General features: G+C 40.6%; 1 protein-coding gene across 1 annotated transcript in view; it reads right to left on the reverse strand.

Moving 5' to 3' along the window:
* LOC110016276 (limbic system-associated membrane protein) overlaps positions 1-17879 on the reverse strand; it is an 828641-nt gene that overhangs the window by 430011 nt on the left and 380751 nt on the right. The window lies entirely within an intron of this gene.

The raw sequence follows: 17879 nt of genomic DNA on the forward strand, positions 1-17879 counted from the left end.
TTTTTTTAAGTCAATAAAAATTCCAGCTGCATATTTCTTTTTGTCCAGAGCATTTGTGATTTCCTCCACAGCATCAATGATAGCCAATGAGGTTGATCTATTTTCTCTAAAACCATATTGGTTTTCATTTATAATGTTATGTTTTTCAATAAATAAAGCTAATTTATCATTGAATATTCTTCTAAAATTTTTGAGAATTGTGGAAGAAGAGAAACAGGTCTATAGTTTGTAAATTAGTGTTTGTCTCCACTCTTACAGATAGGAATCACTTTGGCTATTTTCATTTGGTTTGGGAATCTCCCAGTTCGTAATGATAAGTTACATATGTATGTTAGAGGCTTAGATACACTTTAAATGACTTTTTTCACCACCTTCATATCTATATCCTCCCAATCTTTTGAATTTTTACACTTGAAATTATTCACAATTGATATCAGCTCATTTTCGTTCACATCAGAGAGAAAGATTGAGTGTGGGATCCTTTCGATGGGTGGATTATTGTCTTTGCTAGTTTTGCATTTTGGAATTTCCGCTGCCAACTCTGGACCCACGTTTACAAAGTAGTTATTGAGACCGTTTGCTGCTACATTGATGTCATAGCTTTGACCCTTCTCATCTGTAAAGTAATCTGGATAAGTTTGCTTTTTTGTCCCATTTTTAATAATGTTTTTTAATATTTCCCAAACTCGCTTTACGTTGTATTTATTTTCATTCAGTAGATTATTGAAGTACACATTTTCACTTAACGTGTTATTTCAGTTAGTTTATTTTTATATGACTTATATCTTTGTTAAGATTCTCTTGTCCCCTGTTTCAAGAATTTTTTATAGAGGTTACTTTTCTTTTTACAAGCGTTTTGTAGACTGGTGGTTAACCAAGGGCATTTGGCAAATTTTTTCTTGAATTTATAAATTGGACAGTTCTAAAGTGAGCTAAATGTTTCTAAAAAAACATTTATTAGCAATATCCACATCTTTCTCTCTGTACACAGAGTTCCAGTTTTGTCTGGATAAGTCATTATTTAAGCATACATTCTGCTGATAAAGTCGTCGGTTGCTTTATGTTTGCTGGGGTTTATCAGATCGATATAAGTCTCCACAGATGTATAATAGTTTGTTATTTAGAGAGGTAAACATCTTTTCCATCCAGTTACTAAACACTTCTAAGCCTGACCCTGGCGACCTATAAACACAGCTTATAATGAAATTTTTCCCTGAATTGTTACATATTTCAATTGTAAGACATTCCAGTATTCCATCCACTGTGACAGAAAATTTATCAATTACCGTAAACCTCATATTTTTTTCCACATATATTGCGACTCCACCTTTTTTGTTTACTCTGTTCACATAGTTAAGTTCGTAGTTCTCCAATTCAAAGTCAGCGTCCTTGTCGCGGCTGAACCAAGTCTCAGATATGGTTATGATATCAAAGGAATGCCTGATGTTCTGTAAATAGTCCTTGATGTCTTCAAAGTTGGTATACATGCTTCTGCTGTTAAGGTGAATGATTGACAGTCTTCCTTCTGGGTTAACAGAGTTTTTAAAGTCATCTCTGCTGTAGTATTTGCAGTCCATATTAACAGTGGAAAAGAATTGATCAGGGTCGATGTCTTGAAGGTTGTTGTCATTATCACTGAATATTTGAAGGTCGGTTTGCTCACCATTCAGATCTCTCTGAGAGTTGTGGTTGCGTGTGATAGTTGTAGAAAAAGTGTTGTTTTTTTCAGAAGCCATGGATAGTAGAGTTCGTCTCCACATCTCGTAAGACCAGCATCTTCATGTATCTCTTGTTTAGACTGTAGTGGGTAAATATTTTTCCAAATCTTGCAGGCTCCTGATAAGAACAACCTTGGACTGCTCAGGGGAGCCACAGAGTTTGGCATAAATTTTACAGTCTTTCACCCAGGTTCCCTGAATTTTCCCCTGCTTTTTCAAGTAACGTACTCTTCTGGCGATGTTGGCATTCCTTTTCGTGAGGTTGTCATTCATGAAAACGTTGGTTCTCCTAGGATTTCTTCCTTGCTTCAATAAAGCTGCTTTGTGTTTCCGACACTTAACAACAACAACATTAAGTTGTTGTTGTTTTTTTCACACTTTGATCAGAGTATCAGATGGACTATGCCTATGTCCTTATCTAGATCTTAGTGCTGGCAACAAAACAAAATCCACACATGTGATTAGGGATTTATTTATTTTTTTTCTTAACCCTTGTGCTTTCTTATAGGGTCCAGATGACCCCACCCTTGCATTGATGTGTTCTACCTACCATGACAAAGGTGGATAAAGGTGGAAAGATTTCATGTAATCCATGGACACCAGTGAAGATCACAAATCATTGAAGAAAAAAGGTTCAGAGAACTGCTTTGTGGGGTCCAAATGACCCCACTCCCAACGTTAAAAGGCCTAGGATAGCACATGGAACACAAATGAAAAAAAAACAAATCATCCAATTGGAATCAAGGGCAGGGCTTCACAGTGGTGTAGTGGTTTGATCCGGGCATGTAGCCTCTCTTTTACAGTTCAAAACAAGCTTCATAGATCATTTGGTCCGTCTACATTGTCCCTAGGTGTAAACGTAAGTGTGCGTTGTTTGTCTATGTGTAGCCCTGCGATGCAATGGCAAATTGTCCAGGATACAACCCACCATTGCCCAACTGAGGCTGGGATAGGATCCAGCATCTACTGTAATGCTTGCAGTTGCCCATGCCTCATCTCCATTCTCCAAGAGGCTCGATTTACCTCCTGCAGTCAGCAGAGGTAAATCTGCTTGTTCTGCTTCTGCTGCTTGTTAACTTCCAAATTACTTATTCTGAGGCTTTGTCAGCAAAGCTGTGATGAATAGCTGGTCGCTCTGCTTTTGCCATAAAGGGAGTATGCAAAGGCCTGCTCTTGTGCCTTGGTTGTACATCAATATGCCATGAAGAGTTCCTTCCTAAGGGAGCACAGATTTTATGCTTTTTTAAATTTGTCTAAAATTGGCACATTTTAGTACTCAGTGCTAAGACACATAGCATAGCATGACATAAAGCTCTTTTGCTTGAAGTACAAAAGGAAAAAAAACAAGTCTTTCAAAACAGTGTATTGAGAAACCTCTAGGTTTCAAGGGTTCATCCAAGTTTCTGTCTTTAAAGAGAAAAATAATAATAAATAATAACAATACATTTTATTTATATGGCGCCTTTCTGGGCACTCAAGGTCGCCTCACAGTACAAAAGTATGTAAAAACAAAAACACACAACAATAAAACTCCAGAACACAAAATAAGTTAACAGTTTAAAAACAGCAATTTCAATATTATGAGCTAAAAGCATGACGGAAAAGATGAGTTTTGAGGTGTTTGGAAAACTGAGAGACTGAGTCCATGTTTTGTAGATCAGAGTGGAGGGAGTTCCAGAGTTGTGGGGCAGAGCTGCTGAATGCTCTACCCCCCCATGGTAATTAGACGTGTTCGTGGAACAGCCAGTCGAAGGGAGGAATAGGATCTGAGGGAGCGAGTGGGGATAGCAACTGTTAGGAGCTCTGAGAGATACGGAGGGGCGAGGTTGTGGAGGGCTTTGAAGGTTAAAATGAGGATTTTGTAAGTGATCCGGTGAGGTACTGGTAAGCAATGAAGCTGCTGTAAGATGTGTAATGTAGTGAATGGAGGGGGTTTGGGTTATTATTTGAGCAGCTGAGTTTTGAACCAGTTGAAGCTTACGAAGGTTTTTTTGAGGAAGTCCATAGAGAAGGGAGTAACAGTAGTCGATACGGGAAGTGATGAGACTGTGGATTAGGACAGCTGTGGAGTGAGGAGTGAGAGCGGGACGGAGACGACGAATGTTACGCAGATGGAAGTAAGCGGAGCGGATGATGTTATTGATGTGGGCAGTGAATGAGAGAGGGCTGTCAAGGAGGACACCCAGACTCTTAACCTGAGGGGAGGGAAATATGGAGGAATTGTTGATGGAGAGAGAGAAATTATCAACTTTGCTAAGAGTGGATTTAGTGCCAACAACGAAAAGTCCAGTCTTATTGCAATTTAATTTAAGGAAATTTGACGTGCACCAGGATTTGACCTCAAAAAGACAATTGGAGAGGGAAGAAGGTGGAATAGTAGAGCCAGGTTTGAAGGAGATGTAGAGCTGGGTGTCGTCGGCATAGCAGTGAAAATGTATGTTGTATTTCCGAAAAATGTGACCGAGGGGGAGAAGGAGAGGTGAATGATTGTAACCGGATGAACTGGGTGCGACCTGAGAGATATGAATGGAACCAGCTAAGGGGTAGGTTGGTGATGCCAATATTGGAAAGTCTGTCCAGAAGGATGGGGTGGGAGATGGTGTCAAACCCCACACTCAAATCTAGCAGGAGGAGGATGGAGACGGAACCAGCATCTGCTGCAAGGAGGAGGTCGTTAGTGATCTTGAGGAGAGCTGTTTCTCTGCTGTGGAGGGGACGTAAACCAGACTGGAGCTGTTTGTATAAACTATTGCCGGAGAGGTGAGCATGGAGTTGAGTAGCTACAGTTTTTTCAAGACTTTTTGGGATGAATGGGACATTTGATATTGGGCGGACGTTGTTGAGGTTGGTGAGGTCTGAACCAGGCTTTTTTAGTATGGGGTTGACTACTGCTGATTTGAGAGCAGTGGGAACTGTTCCGGTCGTGGCGTGAATGATGCTGATGATCAGTGGGGACAGAGAAGGGTGAGTAGCCTTGACCAAAGCAGTGGGTATTGGATCAAGCTGGCAGGAAGAGGTGTTGGATTTTTGAATGACTTCACTAATTTCATCAACTGATGGGAGGTTAAAAGCAGAAAACAAATGAAGTGTGGGGAATAAGAGCAGCACGGATTGAATTTGGACTTGAAGACGGCTTAAGTTGCTGATGGATCTGCTCAATTTTTGTTGTGAAAAATTATGCCAAGGAGTTACAAAAATCTGAGGAGTACACGTGGAGGGGGGGGGTCCATTTGGGCATGTTGTTGTTTTTGAGAGGAGTGAAAAAAGAACTCTTGTGTTTCCAACTGAAGAGTTTACTATGTAACGATCATCTATTTATTTATAGTGCTCATTACGTTTTTTAGGGTAATAAGTTTCTTTAAATTGATATATTTACACACAACAGTTTTTTCCTCTTTGTTATTCAGATTCTTTTATATAACACAAGTAAACCAAACAATAGAAAAACCCAAATAATATAATAATCCTTAGTCTCTCAAAACCGATTTGTTTTCTTTAAATGTCCTGTTAATGTCCGTGCTGTAGCGTCTTCCTTTACAAAGTTCAAGGTCACTCCCACTCCAGACACGTAGGCATTCTTCCCAATGAAACGATAGCCAAACGAAAAAAGGAATCCTCTCACCCAAGGGTTGACTGTTCAAGTTTGTCCAAACAGAAACAAATCCCCAAAATGGAATCCGATGCCTCGGGCGTTAGATGCGCTTCTTTTTTCTTTTTCTCCTCAGGTCTCTCGTAGACTCCCTGAAGTTTTTCCCCTGTCACGACAGGATGCGCTGCCCCCCCCCCCCCCCCCCCCCCCCCCTTACTTTGGTCCCCTTTATCAAATCAGGCGCCGGTACCGTCAGTCACATGACTTACAGCTGACGTGTCCTTAATACAAAAAAACAAAAAAATAACAACACATTTCTGAATGACATTTCCTGAGGAAATCGGAAATAGGACTTTACAGTGTTATGGGAACAAATGTTTTTGACTCAGAATTTAATCATAATGTCAATTCCATATTTTAAATACTTTTGTGGCTACATATACCCCCCCCCTTCAGCCAAAGGCTTTTAAGGGAAAACACCATGATAGGTCTTTAGGTTTACCACATTTACAGTATCTTCTTTCTTTTGTGGGTCTCCCCAAATAACTCTGTAATTGATTGGCCCTATTTTCTTTATTATTTTTGCTGGTCCTTCCCACTTCGTCGCTAACTTTGCTGAAAACTTTTCAGTAGCTTTAGAAAGAGGATGTGACCTGACCCAGACTAATTCTCCCGGCAGAAAGTGCGCATCTTTTCTACGGGTATTATAATACTTAGCATTTCTAGCCTGGTGCACACCCACTCTCCGTTTAACCTCCTCAGCCAGTTGTTGTTGTCTTTCCACTAGATTGTAGGTTGCTTGTTGTTGGGGAGAAGGTGGTTTGTAAATCAGTCTCTGCAGAGGGCCATAAAGATTACGTCCCAGAGCCAGCTCAGCTGGGGTCTTTCCTGTGGTTTCTTGTTGGGCGGTGTTAATAGCAAAACGAAACTCAGGTAACCATTGATCCCAAGCATGGTGATGTTGGCCAACAAAGGATGCAATCATGGTCTTCAATGTTCTGTTTACACGTTCGGTGAGGTTGGTTTGTGGATGATAACTAGTTGTTAACTTCTGCACAACCCCCCATGTATTACAAAGGTCAATTAAAAGACTACTAGTAAACTGAGGACCTCGGTCAGACACCAGATATTGGGGAACGCCCCACCTAGTGAATATTTCCTCTATCAGAATCTTGATAATTCGTGGTGTTTTACTATCTCTTAAGGGGAACAATTCAACCCACTTTGAATAGTAGTCAACCACCACAAGAAGAAATACGTTTGACTTCTTGCTCCTGGGGAAAGGCCCCATGAGATCTATTCCGAGCATCTCTCCAGGTTTGTTGACTGTGATGTTTTGTAATAAACCCGAAGGTTTGCAATTGCCAGGTTTGTACTTTTGGCAAGTTTCACATTTCTTGGTGTGTTCCCAGACATCTTTGCGTACGCTTGGCCACCAAGCTACATCCAGGATCTTCAGGAGGGTTTTCAGGCGTCCAAGATGGCCTCCCAAAGGATTATCATGAAAGTAACGGAGAAACACTGGGACTAAGGCCTGAGGCACTACCAATTGGAACCGTTCTCCTTGGTTCTGCAAGGGAATTCTGCGATACAGAACACCCTGATGTTCTGCAAAACTGATCCTTTGGGGAGAAGTGTTGATGTCACTTTGAGTCCGTTTCATTTCATTAAGTTTTGGGTCATGATCTTGTGCTTGAGCAATTTCTGCTAAACTGGTTGGCAGATCTGAAGGACTCTTCAGGGTGACAGCAAAGCAAGGAGATGGCTTTATTATCAAGGGTGTATATCCTCGAGACAATGCATCTGGTGCAACATTGAGGCAACCTTTTCTATAGAGGACCTTGAAGTGGAACTGTTGCAACCGTAAAATCCAGCGCGTCAAGCGAGAGGTTGTTTTAGGACAATTGAACGCCCACGACAATGCAGCATGGTCTGTGTAGACAGAAAACTCCTTCCCTTCAAGATAGTGTCGCCATTTCTCAACCGCCCAGACGACAGCCAAACATTCCTTTTCTGAGGTAGAATAATTTCTTTCAGGTCCTCGAAGCCCTCTGGAAGCATACGCAATAACACGTTCTCCATCTTTTGTCTCCTGTGAGAGAATAGCCCCAAGGCCCACCTCACTGGCATCTGTATGAACCTGAAAGGGAAGTGACATATCTGGCTGTGCTAGTATGGGTGGTGAGATTAGAGCTTTTTTTAAAGCATCCATACTAGCTTGACATTCGGTAGACCAGTGCCACTCTACTCCCTTCTTCTTCAAGTGATTAAGAGGAGCCGCAATATCAGAAAAATTTGCAATAAATTTATGATACCAGCCTGCAAGCCCCAGAAAACGTTGAAGCGATTTTATATCAGTTGGTACTGGAAACTCTGCAATTGCTTGTGTTTTCGCTGGATCGGCTGCTACTCCTTCTCCTGAAACAACATGACCAAGAAATCTTAACTGTTTTTTAAAGAAATGACATTTCTCCATGTTGAGACTGAGGTTGGCCCTATGGAGTCTGTGAAACACTTCTGCCAAGTCTTTCAGGTGGTCTTCTTGTGTTTTAGAATAAACAATGATGTCATCAATATATACAAAACACAACTTCCCTTTTAGTTCTCCTAACACTTTTTCCATAAGCCGTTGGAAAGTGGCTGCCGCATTACGTAATCCAAATGGCATGCATTTGAACTGGAAAAGTCCAATAGAAGTTATAAAAGCTGTTTGTGGCTTACTCTGTTCATCCATAGCCACCTGCCAATATCCTGATTGCAAATCTAAAGTGCTGAACCAGGATGCACCATCCATAGATTCCAAGATGTCATGAATGAGGGGCATGGGATAAGCATCAGGCAAGGTCTTGGCATTTACTCTTCTGTAGTCAACACAAAACCTATAGGATCCATCAGGCTTGTCTACAAGGACTACAGGAGAGGACCAGGCTGATTGTGATGGTTCAATTATGCCATCTTTCAACATTTTAGCCACATGTTCCTCGATTACATTTTTTTTGAAAGGAGAAACCCGATATGCTCTTGATCTCACTGGGATTTCATCTTGTAAGAAGATTGTGTGTTTTTCTACAGTGGTTTTCCCAAGAATGCCAGAAGTAACTGTTGGCCAGTCCTCCACCAATTTATGTAGAAGTCTGGAACTGTCAGGGTTATCAGTGTCACAGGTTTGAAACATGTCTGTGGCAGTCACAACCGACCAACAAGGAGGAAACTCCCCCGGTTGGAGTGCATAGTAGAGACTAACAGGCGAAAGGCAAGAGGAGATGGTGGATTTTTTCCACTCCCTGAAATCTCCTGTCTGATGAAGAAATGCATGGAATTTATAACCATGATCTGTTTTCACTCCATAACTGTTTCGGGACATATCAAGAATTGCCCCCGACTTTGATAGAAAATCCAGTCCAAGCACTAGAGAAAAAGCCAAGTGGCGCTCTTCCATCACATGCACATTTATTGTCCATTGATCCTGATGCCACTCTAGACATAGAGTCTTATGGCCCAACTCCTGGTGAACGGTTCCATCAGCCATAACGAACCTTTGTCTTTCTGTAAGTTGAAATATTTCTTCAGGACCTGTCAACTGGTTCCACAAGCTCTCTCTCATTAGAGTAAAGGTACTACCAGTGTCAACCACTGCTTCCACCTGCATCCCTCGGATTGAAACAGGGACCATTAAGAGGTTTGGCTCTCTAATGGTATGTTGTGGAACTACAGTGACACCTACTGTCCCCTTTTGGTTAGCTTTTCTGTCAGGAGGTTTTTTAGGGAATCTGTCAGAATTAGCATGAAGTCTCTGCCAATAATCTTTTGCTCCCGTACAGTCCTTTTCAACCATGGCTCCAATTTTCACAAGTTGTGCAACTGTAGAGACCGTTCCCCTCAGACATCCTGCCACTTTTGGATTGATGTTGTTTAGTATGCGTCGCACAACCTCCTCTTCTGACATGTCCCGCTTCCACTTAAGACATAGAGCTCTGTAATCATATGCAAAGTCTCTCAGACACTGATCTGGCTTTTGGACTGTGGTCCTCAATTTCTCCTCTACTTCTGTTAAATAGTCAGCAGGGAGAAAGGCAGCCATAAATGCATTTTTAAAAGACGTCCAGTCATGTATTTGATGTTTTGTGGCTTTCCACCAACTAAGAGCGGGTCCTTTCAGTACTGCAGACAGGGCTCCCATCAATTCATGGTTGGACAATGGTCGTATGTCTAAATAGTTTTCGCATTGCTCTATGAAACTGACAACATCTGAAGATTCACTGGAGGTTCCAAAAGTGGGAAAGTCTAAGCGAACCGGAGGTGTGGAGTAGAAAGGGGTCGCACCAGGCTGACTGTGTACTGTAGGAGTGGAGTCTAAATGGGTTGCACCAGGCTGACTAGGCACTATAAGACGAGGTTCATCAGAAAGAGTTGAATACTGTAATTCAGTAGAAATGGCTATGGACCTTCGGGCAATGGGAGTGCTCTCCGCCTTAATATTTTTAAGTTGGTTTTTCCATTTCAAATCCCTTCTTAACATACAGTTCACCACATCTTTTTCCAGTTTTTCTACCTTGGAAATAAGGTTATTTTCCATTTTTGCAAAACAAACATCAATATATTCTCGGAAATTACTTTCTCGATTGAAAGAACTTGTAATGGAATCCCTCAGTCTTACTTCTAAGTTATGGACCTGCTCTTTTAAAGCAACAACTTCATGGGTTACACAGTTTAGGTCAGCTTTTATGTTCTGCTCCTCCTGATCCTTTGATCTTCTATACTGTTGCTCATCCACTGCATTAGCACCATCATCATCCGCATTAACATGAACAACCTCAACATTGCTTAGTAGTTTAGCTTTCCGGTGTCTGATGTCTTCAGGAGCGATACATTCATTTTCATCCTCTTCATCATCTAAATATAATGAACCCAACATAGATGTTATTTCACTTGGAGATTTCTCTCTTATGGTTACAAATTGACCAACAGTAAAATCCGGATCAACAGACTCATGATCTTTCAAAGCATCTGGATTGTACAAGCCACTCAAACCCGCACTTGTTCTACTTTCCATGATTTTTCAACAAAACATGTACATATATCAAAAAAAATCTTTCCCCATACTGGCCACCATATGTAACGATCATCTATTTATTTATAGTGCTCATTACGTTTTTTAGGGTAATAAGTTTCTTTAAATTGATATATTTACACACAACAGTTTTTTCCTCTTTGTTATTCAGATTCTTTTATATAACACAAGTAAACCAAACAATAGAAAAACCCAAATAATATAATAATCCTTAGTCTCTCAAAACCGATTTGTTTTCTTTAAATGTCCTGTTAATGTCCGTGCTGTAGCGTCTTCCTTTTCAAAGTTCACGGTCACTCCCACTCCAGACACGTAGGCATTCTTCCCAATGAAACGATAGCCAAACGAAAAAAGGAATCCTCTCACCCAAGGGTTGACTGTCCAAGTTTGTCCAAACAGAAACAAATCCCCAAAATGGAATCCGATGCCTCGGGCGTTAGATGCGCTTCTTTTTTCTTTTTCTCCTCAGGTCTCTCGTAGACTCCCTGAAGTTTTTCCCCTGTCACGACAGGATGCGCTGCCCCCCCCCCCTTACTTTGGTCCCCTTTATCAAATCAGGCCCCGGTACCGTCAGTCACATGACTTACAGCTGACGTGTCCTTAATACAAAAAAACAAAAAAATAACAACACATTTCTGAATGACATTTCCTGAGGAAATCGGAAATAGGACTTTACAGTGTTATGGGAACAAATGTTTTTGACTCAGAATTTAATCATAATGTCAATTCCATATTTTAAATACTTTTGTGGCTACAACTAGACCAGATAAATAAGTGATTTTTGCCTCAGAAATACAATCATTGTAATGAGAAATATGAGTAGTGTACATTTGCTCGTGGACAGTAAGACCAGTTTTCCGATATAATCTTTCCAGTTGTCGTCCTTTGGCTTTCAGTTGTCTGAGAGTGGGAGTGAACCAGGGTGCAGAAGTGGTGAAAGTTATGGACCTAGATTTAAGTGGAGCAAGATCATCCAGGAGATTTTGGAGGTTGCCATTGTAATGTGAAAGTAGTTCATCTGGAGTGGAATGACTTTCAGTGGGGGGGAAGCTGTTGACGAGTACAGAAAAATTGTCCAGGTTGATGTCTTTAATCTTACGGAAGGTTATAGAATGGGGAAGGTTGGTTTTGGAGAGAGGTTGACCTTGAAAGATAACAGCATATGGTCTGAAAAAGGGAAAATATCTGGTTTAAAGTCCAGAGGGTGAACACTTGAGTAGCAAACAAGGTCAAGTACATGTCCATTCTTATGGGTGGGGAAGTTGATGTGCTGCTGAAGATCAAAGCTATCCAGACAGAATGTAAAATCTTTGGTGAGGGTGTTGCTGACATTGTCCATGTGAATATTAAATCACCTAAAATTAATTAAAAGAAAAAATTACTCATTTAGGTTATTCCAATATTTTGGATCATTTCAAACCAATTCCATCTAGATCATTCCAATGGGGCCAGGTTATCCTGTTTTTCAAGAAAAGTTCTAACAACCAACATAATAGATAACATTACAATGATTTCTGTGTAGTACCTGTTGGGATCTACCAATTGCACTGTGAGGAGTTGAATGCAAAATTGTGTAGGTAGCTTTTTTGGTAAAGCCATGTTTATGCACTTAAATTGTGTGGAACGTCTACTGTAAAACATTAGTACAGCAAGTAACTCCATTTTGGCAGCCTGACTGTTCAGAAATGTTTTGGAGTGCGGTCAAAGGCATTAGCTTTATATCAAGTAAAAGCTTTATATAACCTAATATTAAACGTAAATAAAATAAACTCCATAAATGGATGCCAAGAATCAACCTATTAAAGTAGGAAAAGGGGTTTAAGTATGACATGTAATGATGGTATCGGTGTCTGAACCTCATGTTTTCCAACCGACCTGCCATTGAAGCTCCTCATTGGCTAAACAAACCTGGTCCAGGTAATCAACAGCAGATGAGGCAGGGTTTCTGGAAAACCAGCAGGACACTGGCCCTCGAGGCCTGGATTTGGGGACCCCTGATGTAGACCTTATTTTGGGACAATTTTTGATGACAATCATTTTGCGGGGAACAAGTTTTCTCAGAATATGTTGCTGAATCCACAAAATAAATGATTATTGTTAAAAATGCTGTGAAGTTTAATAAAATGCATATCAAACAATAACATGAAATCTATCTACAGCATTGTCTGGAATGGAACGACTTTTTTCTGGCAGGAACATGTTTTTGTGTTATTGTAAAGTCTTTACCCTACTATCAGTTTGTTGTTCAGCTGTTCGTTTATCCCACATGGAAGTGTTCATGCATTACTGCCTCTAGCTCTCACCTAATCATCCCTTCGCTTCTTGACAAGGAGACTAGTAAAAGTTTTGAATATTTTTATGGCGTTCATATTGAGCTTTTCATCAAAGAATTGCTGAGGGATATTTCACAACTCTTTATGTCGACTTATTTTATGTGTCCGACAACACTGACCCTTAAGGAGCTGTTCTCCCTTTTCGTCTGAGGTGAAGAAAATTAAAGGCTTCAAAAGCAAGCAAAATTAAAGGCCCCAACTGACAGTGTGCTCAGTGAATGTATCAGGCAATGGAGAGCAGAGGATGCAGTGCTGGAGGACAGATCCTCATGGGAGGACAAACCCCTGCATGGGATGTACCACAGAGCCATAATTGAATTCTAGCCTACAAGGACAGCACTGAAGCACTCATCCTGGCAGCTTAGGAACAAGTCCTGAGAACCAGAGTGATAGTTTTTTGGAAGAAAAGCAACCCATCAAATCTGCTGGAAACGCACCCCCCCAAACCCTCACCTGTTGCCGTGGTCTCGGTTTCAACACCAAGGAGGTTTTGATTAAAACAGTGGTTCTCGAACTGTGGGGCGGAACCTCGGGGGGGCATGAGTCATTAACCTAATCCTGTGACATTTGAAGAGTAATAACTGTTTCTGACGGTTTTAAAGCCTTAAAAGAATGGTAAAGCCACCGTTAACAATAATAATTATGTCATCAGACGATAATGCCACCCAGATTTTGCACACACGACCAGTACGGATTGGAAACCTACACCTGCCTTTCCCTGCCACTGTGATCAGATTTGATTAAGAATGGAAAAAAGCATGTGTTGTGGTGTGTGTGTGTGTGCTGCAACCAGGGTGTCTTAACTCGCATGCTGCAGTAAGGGAGGGGGGCAGAGCGCTTTTGAGTGTGTGGAGCGCTTACACGCGCAGTCAGTCAGTTTTTGGAGTAAAGAAAAAAAGTAATAAAGAAAGTTCATCGTAAAGAACTGACACAGTTATTAATTTTTTTGCTTAACCCGCTCTGGAGGCTTTGAGGGTTCTAAAGGTGAAGTGAACCCCAAATGAAGATCAGCCTTCGGCCCTGGAGAACGTATCCTCCCTCCCCCCAAGGAGGAGCAATCCTTTATTTGATTTATTAACACTTTTATAAAGGATCATTCACTTTGTACATGTCTTCCCTGCAAGGATTCTTTTCTCAAATATTTCCCAGACAACAGTGCTCAATACAACTGTCTGAAAGATCCATTTAACATTGAAAACAAGAACAGAGCTAGGCTCAAATTTTAGTATTACTTAAGAGTTGCAGTAACAAACCCGCAACCTGGTGTTGAAAAGATGTGTAGAACAAAGCACATTGCAGCCATTAACACAACTTTTTGGGTTAACATGTTATTGTTCTTACAAAGTGAATGATCTTTTTTTTGTTTTTTGTCTCTAGCAGCAGGAAAGTTTAAGATTTTTATGTGGTATTAAAGTTGAACGTTTTTGTCTTTTTGTCAGTTTTTCCGCAGTGTGGGGGTTGAACATTTTTCTTTCTCCACCTGCTCAATCAGGTGTCTTGCTGAAAGTTTTACCTGATGTCTGTTTGTGTCTCATTTTTCCAAGATCTGTGGTCAGAGGAGGGGAACTGTTTTGTGTTTTTAACTTATATTTTAACTTTTAAACACCTTACACCACCTTCTCTTTTTGACTCTTTTGAGTTTTCTTTTTGATCTTTCTTAGGACTTTTAATTCATCGTATCATCCTCCTAAAGTTAATCCAAAGTTTTTATATGATTTTTCTGAGTTGCTGCACGATTTTCATGGCTATGAGCATGTGTTGATTTTAGATGATTTTAATATTCATGTGTGTGTGACAAACCACTTTTCAGGGACTGTGTTGGATTCTTTTAATCCTGTGTGGGTTTCTGACCCGACATACTGTAATGGACATACGCTGGATTTAGAGCTTGGATCTTTTCGGTTTCCAATCACTTATTTTGGGTCAGTAAAGGCTGCCTTTTCTGATCATTCAGCTGTATTATTTGGCTTTGTCCTGTCATCCAAAATCAGCCCTATACCTGTTTCTGTCAGAAAAAAGCTGCTGATAAGCTTACACTCACCTCCATTAACCACACACTCTTTGATCCCACAATTTGAACTTCTGTGTTTTCAGATTCTAATTAATTGGCAGGAACAATGGGTGGGGCTTTCTGGGGGAGCACTGTATTTAGTATTAACTTGCAGACAGGTAATTCTTTGCTAGTATGGGCCCTCACTCATCCAAGTGTTACCCATTGAGGTGAGAAGTTTCTCAGGGGTCGGTTCTGGGCTCATTGCTGTTTTCTATCTATTTGCTGCCACAGGGAATGCTTCTCTAAAAGTATAAGGTGAATTTTGTTTTTACCCTTTTCAGTGCAACAAAGGAGTAAATACACATTTTTACCATCACCATTCATGAGCTGTTAGTGCTACCAGCATCATGAAAGCTGTGAGCTATGGATAGAAAAAGAAACAAGAGAGAGCAAAGAATGAAAAGAAAAAGACAGAAGAACTGTTGAAAAAAGTCTTTTGCAAGCTGAATTAGCTGTGATTTCAAGAAAAGATTTGAAAAAAGTTTATCTGTTCAACAGATAGTATGTGACACTACGGAAGCTCTGAGCTGCCACCGCGGAAAAAGTTTTTGGAACAGCTTCTCGTTATTACGAGAATCTCGTTATAACGTGATACGTTTCTCGTAATAACGAGAACGTTTCTCGTAATAACGAGAAACGTATAACATTATAACGAAATAGTTGTTTACAGTAAAACGTCACCTTCTCGCGGGACATTTCATTCTCGTCTTGATGGAACTGAGGGAGAAGATGGAGAATCAGCAGGAGCCTCTTTATTCCTTTTTAACGGATAGAAATGTGTCGGAGGACAGAATTTCCACCATGAGGAATGACAAAGTAAGTTATACTTGTGAAAAACATAGTTTACGTGAGTTTCATATCGATTTAATTTAGTTTTTTGTTACTGAATGAGCCTGCCGTGTACTGCGTAGACCTGAGACCAAGACCTCGTTAACTTAAGTATGTTTTGTTTTAGAGTTGCAGGGAATGACTTTCTTCATTACGGACGTGCTGTGTTAACTTCTTTTATTAACATAGGGTAGCAGTCGCTACTGCTCTGGTTTACGTCACGCATAGATGGTGCTTCGCTGAGAAAAAGCTTTGGAGCGCATACGGGATCGACCAGCTGCTCTGCGGTAGCCTGTGAAAAGCACCGCTCCGCTCTCGCCCCGCTGGCTTTTTGCCTCTCTTACACCCCTCACGAGGGAGATGCGGGGAAGGAGCGCTTCGTGCCCCCCACCCCCCCCACCCCCCCGACGCTCACTCAGTCCACTGGCACCTGAGTGAGCAGAACAGCCAGATTAATAACGTTGAGCTTTGGGGCGGCGTGTGAACTTTTCAGAGCAGAAATAAATGTCGCTCAGTCCTTAGAAACTCTTCAAACAATCACATGGATTTGTGTTTCCAGTCGTGTCCCAACAAAATAAAGGCTGTTGTTATTCCCACACATTTACGTGCAGCCAAGACGCAGATTGCAGCGTTTCTCGCATGGATTTATGTTCATCAAACAAGGCTAATGTTGTTAGCCCGTGTTTATTAGACCTGCCCTAACCCTTCTACCAGCTCCGTTCTTCCACAAAAAAAGCACTGACCACACGGATCAAATAAAACGATGAGCGAACAGGCGTTTCATAATATTCACAACAGTAATAAAAGCACATTTGGAAGATCGTCTCGTTTGTTACCAAGCTGCTGCATTAATGTCTGTGGCAGCTGTTTGTTTACAACGGGACCTTTCCTCATCCGGGGCTTTTTTTACACTACTGCGCATGCCCAAATGATTCATTCCGACCGAAAGTGTGAGCCATGGGAACGTTTGTTCTAATCGGGAAAAGGTTTTCTGTGCCCATGGGCACGGGTGAATTTTAACCCGACCAATGATCTAATCAAGATATTTTGCCCATGTAACCGCGGCTATTTGTCAATACATCTACCAATCAACACTTTACCGTAACGGAGATGCATTCGAGTGCAGTAGGATAAACGTATATCAAAATATTACAAAGTACACTTCGATTTATGCTTTTATCCTAAGCTAATCATAGTGTATACTTTTATCCTGCAGAAATGACGAGTTTAGCATGATTATTTACAATTTACTAGGTGTCAACATCAAGTAGTTAATCATGCAGAACTTTATGCTTATAGCATTCACAAGCAAGTGAGTGAAAACGATTTTATTATTAGCTTCATCATAACATAAGCCATGCCAACAAGTTATGTTCGTTACTATGTGTAAAAACCACAACTGGAGCAAAAGCGTGTCCTGTTGGTGTGATGCACGTATACATGCGCTTTTTAGACGCGCTCGAGAGGAACAGGATGATGGCTGTATCAGTAATCCGTCAAAAGATGCAGAGAAAACAAGGTTCTATTTTACGTTTTGGAATGCATACTTATTTGAATTAATATTTAACCTCTTAAAATTCACCGTGCCTATTTTCAAGTAACTTTAAATTTTGAAGACTTGAACTGCTGACATTTCTTTCAAAAACAAAGGGAAACTTTGTGTGCAGCTTAACATGTAGAAAAGTTCAGTAAAATCACTTATTTAAACTGGTATTTAAAAAAGAAAAAACATAGCAACAATAATTTTGTTGTTTTTACAGATTGACATCTCTGAGGCTGGATACGTGGATGATGGCTGTTCAGCCGCAGAAACACTACCTGAAGATTTTGAGAGGATTAGGCAAGGCAAGGCAAGTTTATTTGTATAGCACAATTCGTACACAAAGTAATTCAAGGTGCTTCACAAAAGAGAAAAATGCATTAAAATCACAATACATCATAGAAATAATCAACGTAAAATTTACTTTAAAAGAAAAGAAAAAATTTGAAAATTGATTTAAAAATAAAAGAAGAAAAGGAAAGAAAAGTGCAGATAGGACCTTTCAGTCATATACACGGCTAAACAGAAATGTTTTAAGTCTAGATTTGAACACGAACACAGAAGAAGCCTGTCTTACGACTTCAGGGAGGCTGTTCCAGATTTTAGCTGCAGAATATTGAAAAGCTGATTCCCCTTGTTTAGTTCTGACTCTGGGAATCAACAGGAGGCCGGCCCCTGAGGTCCTCAGAGTACGAGATGGTTCATATGGCACTAACATGTCAGAGATGTACTTTGGTGCGTGGCCAT

The sequence above is a fragment of the Oryzias latipes genome, chromosome 13 (assembly GCF_002234675.1).
Source record: "Oryzias latipes chromosome 13, ASM223467v1".
NCBI classification, from domain to species: domain Eukaryota; kingdom Metazoa; phylum Chordata; class Actinopteri; order Beloniformes; family Adrianichthyidae; genus Oryzias; species Oryzias latipes.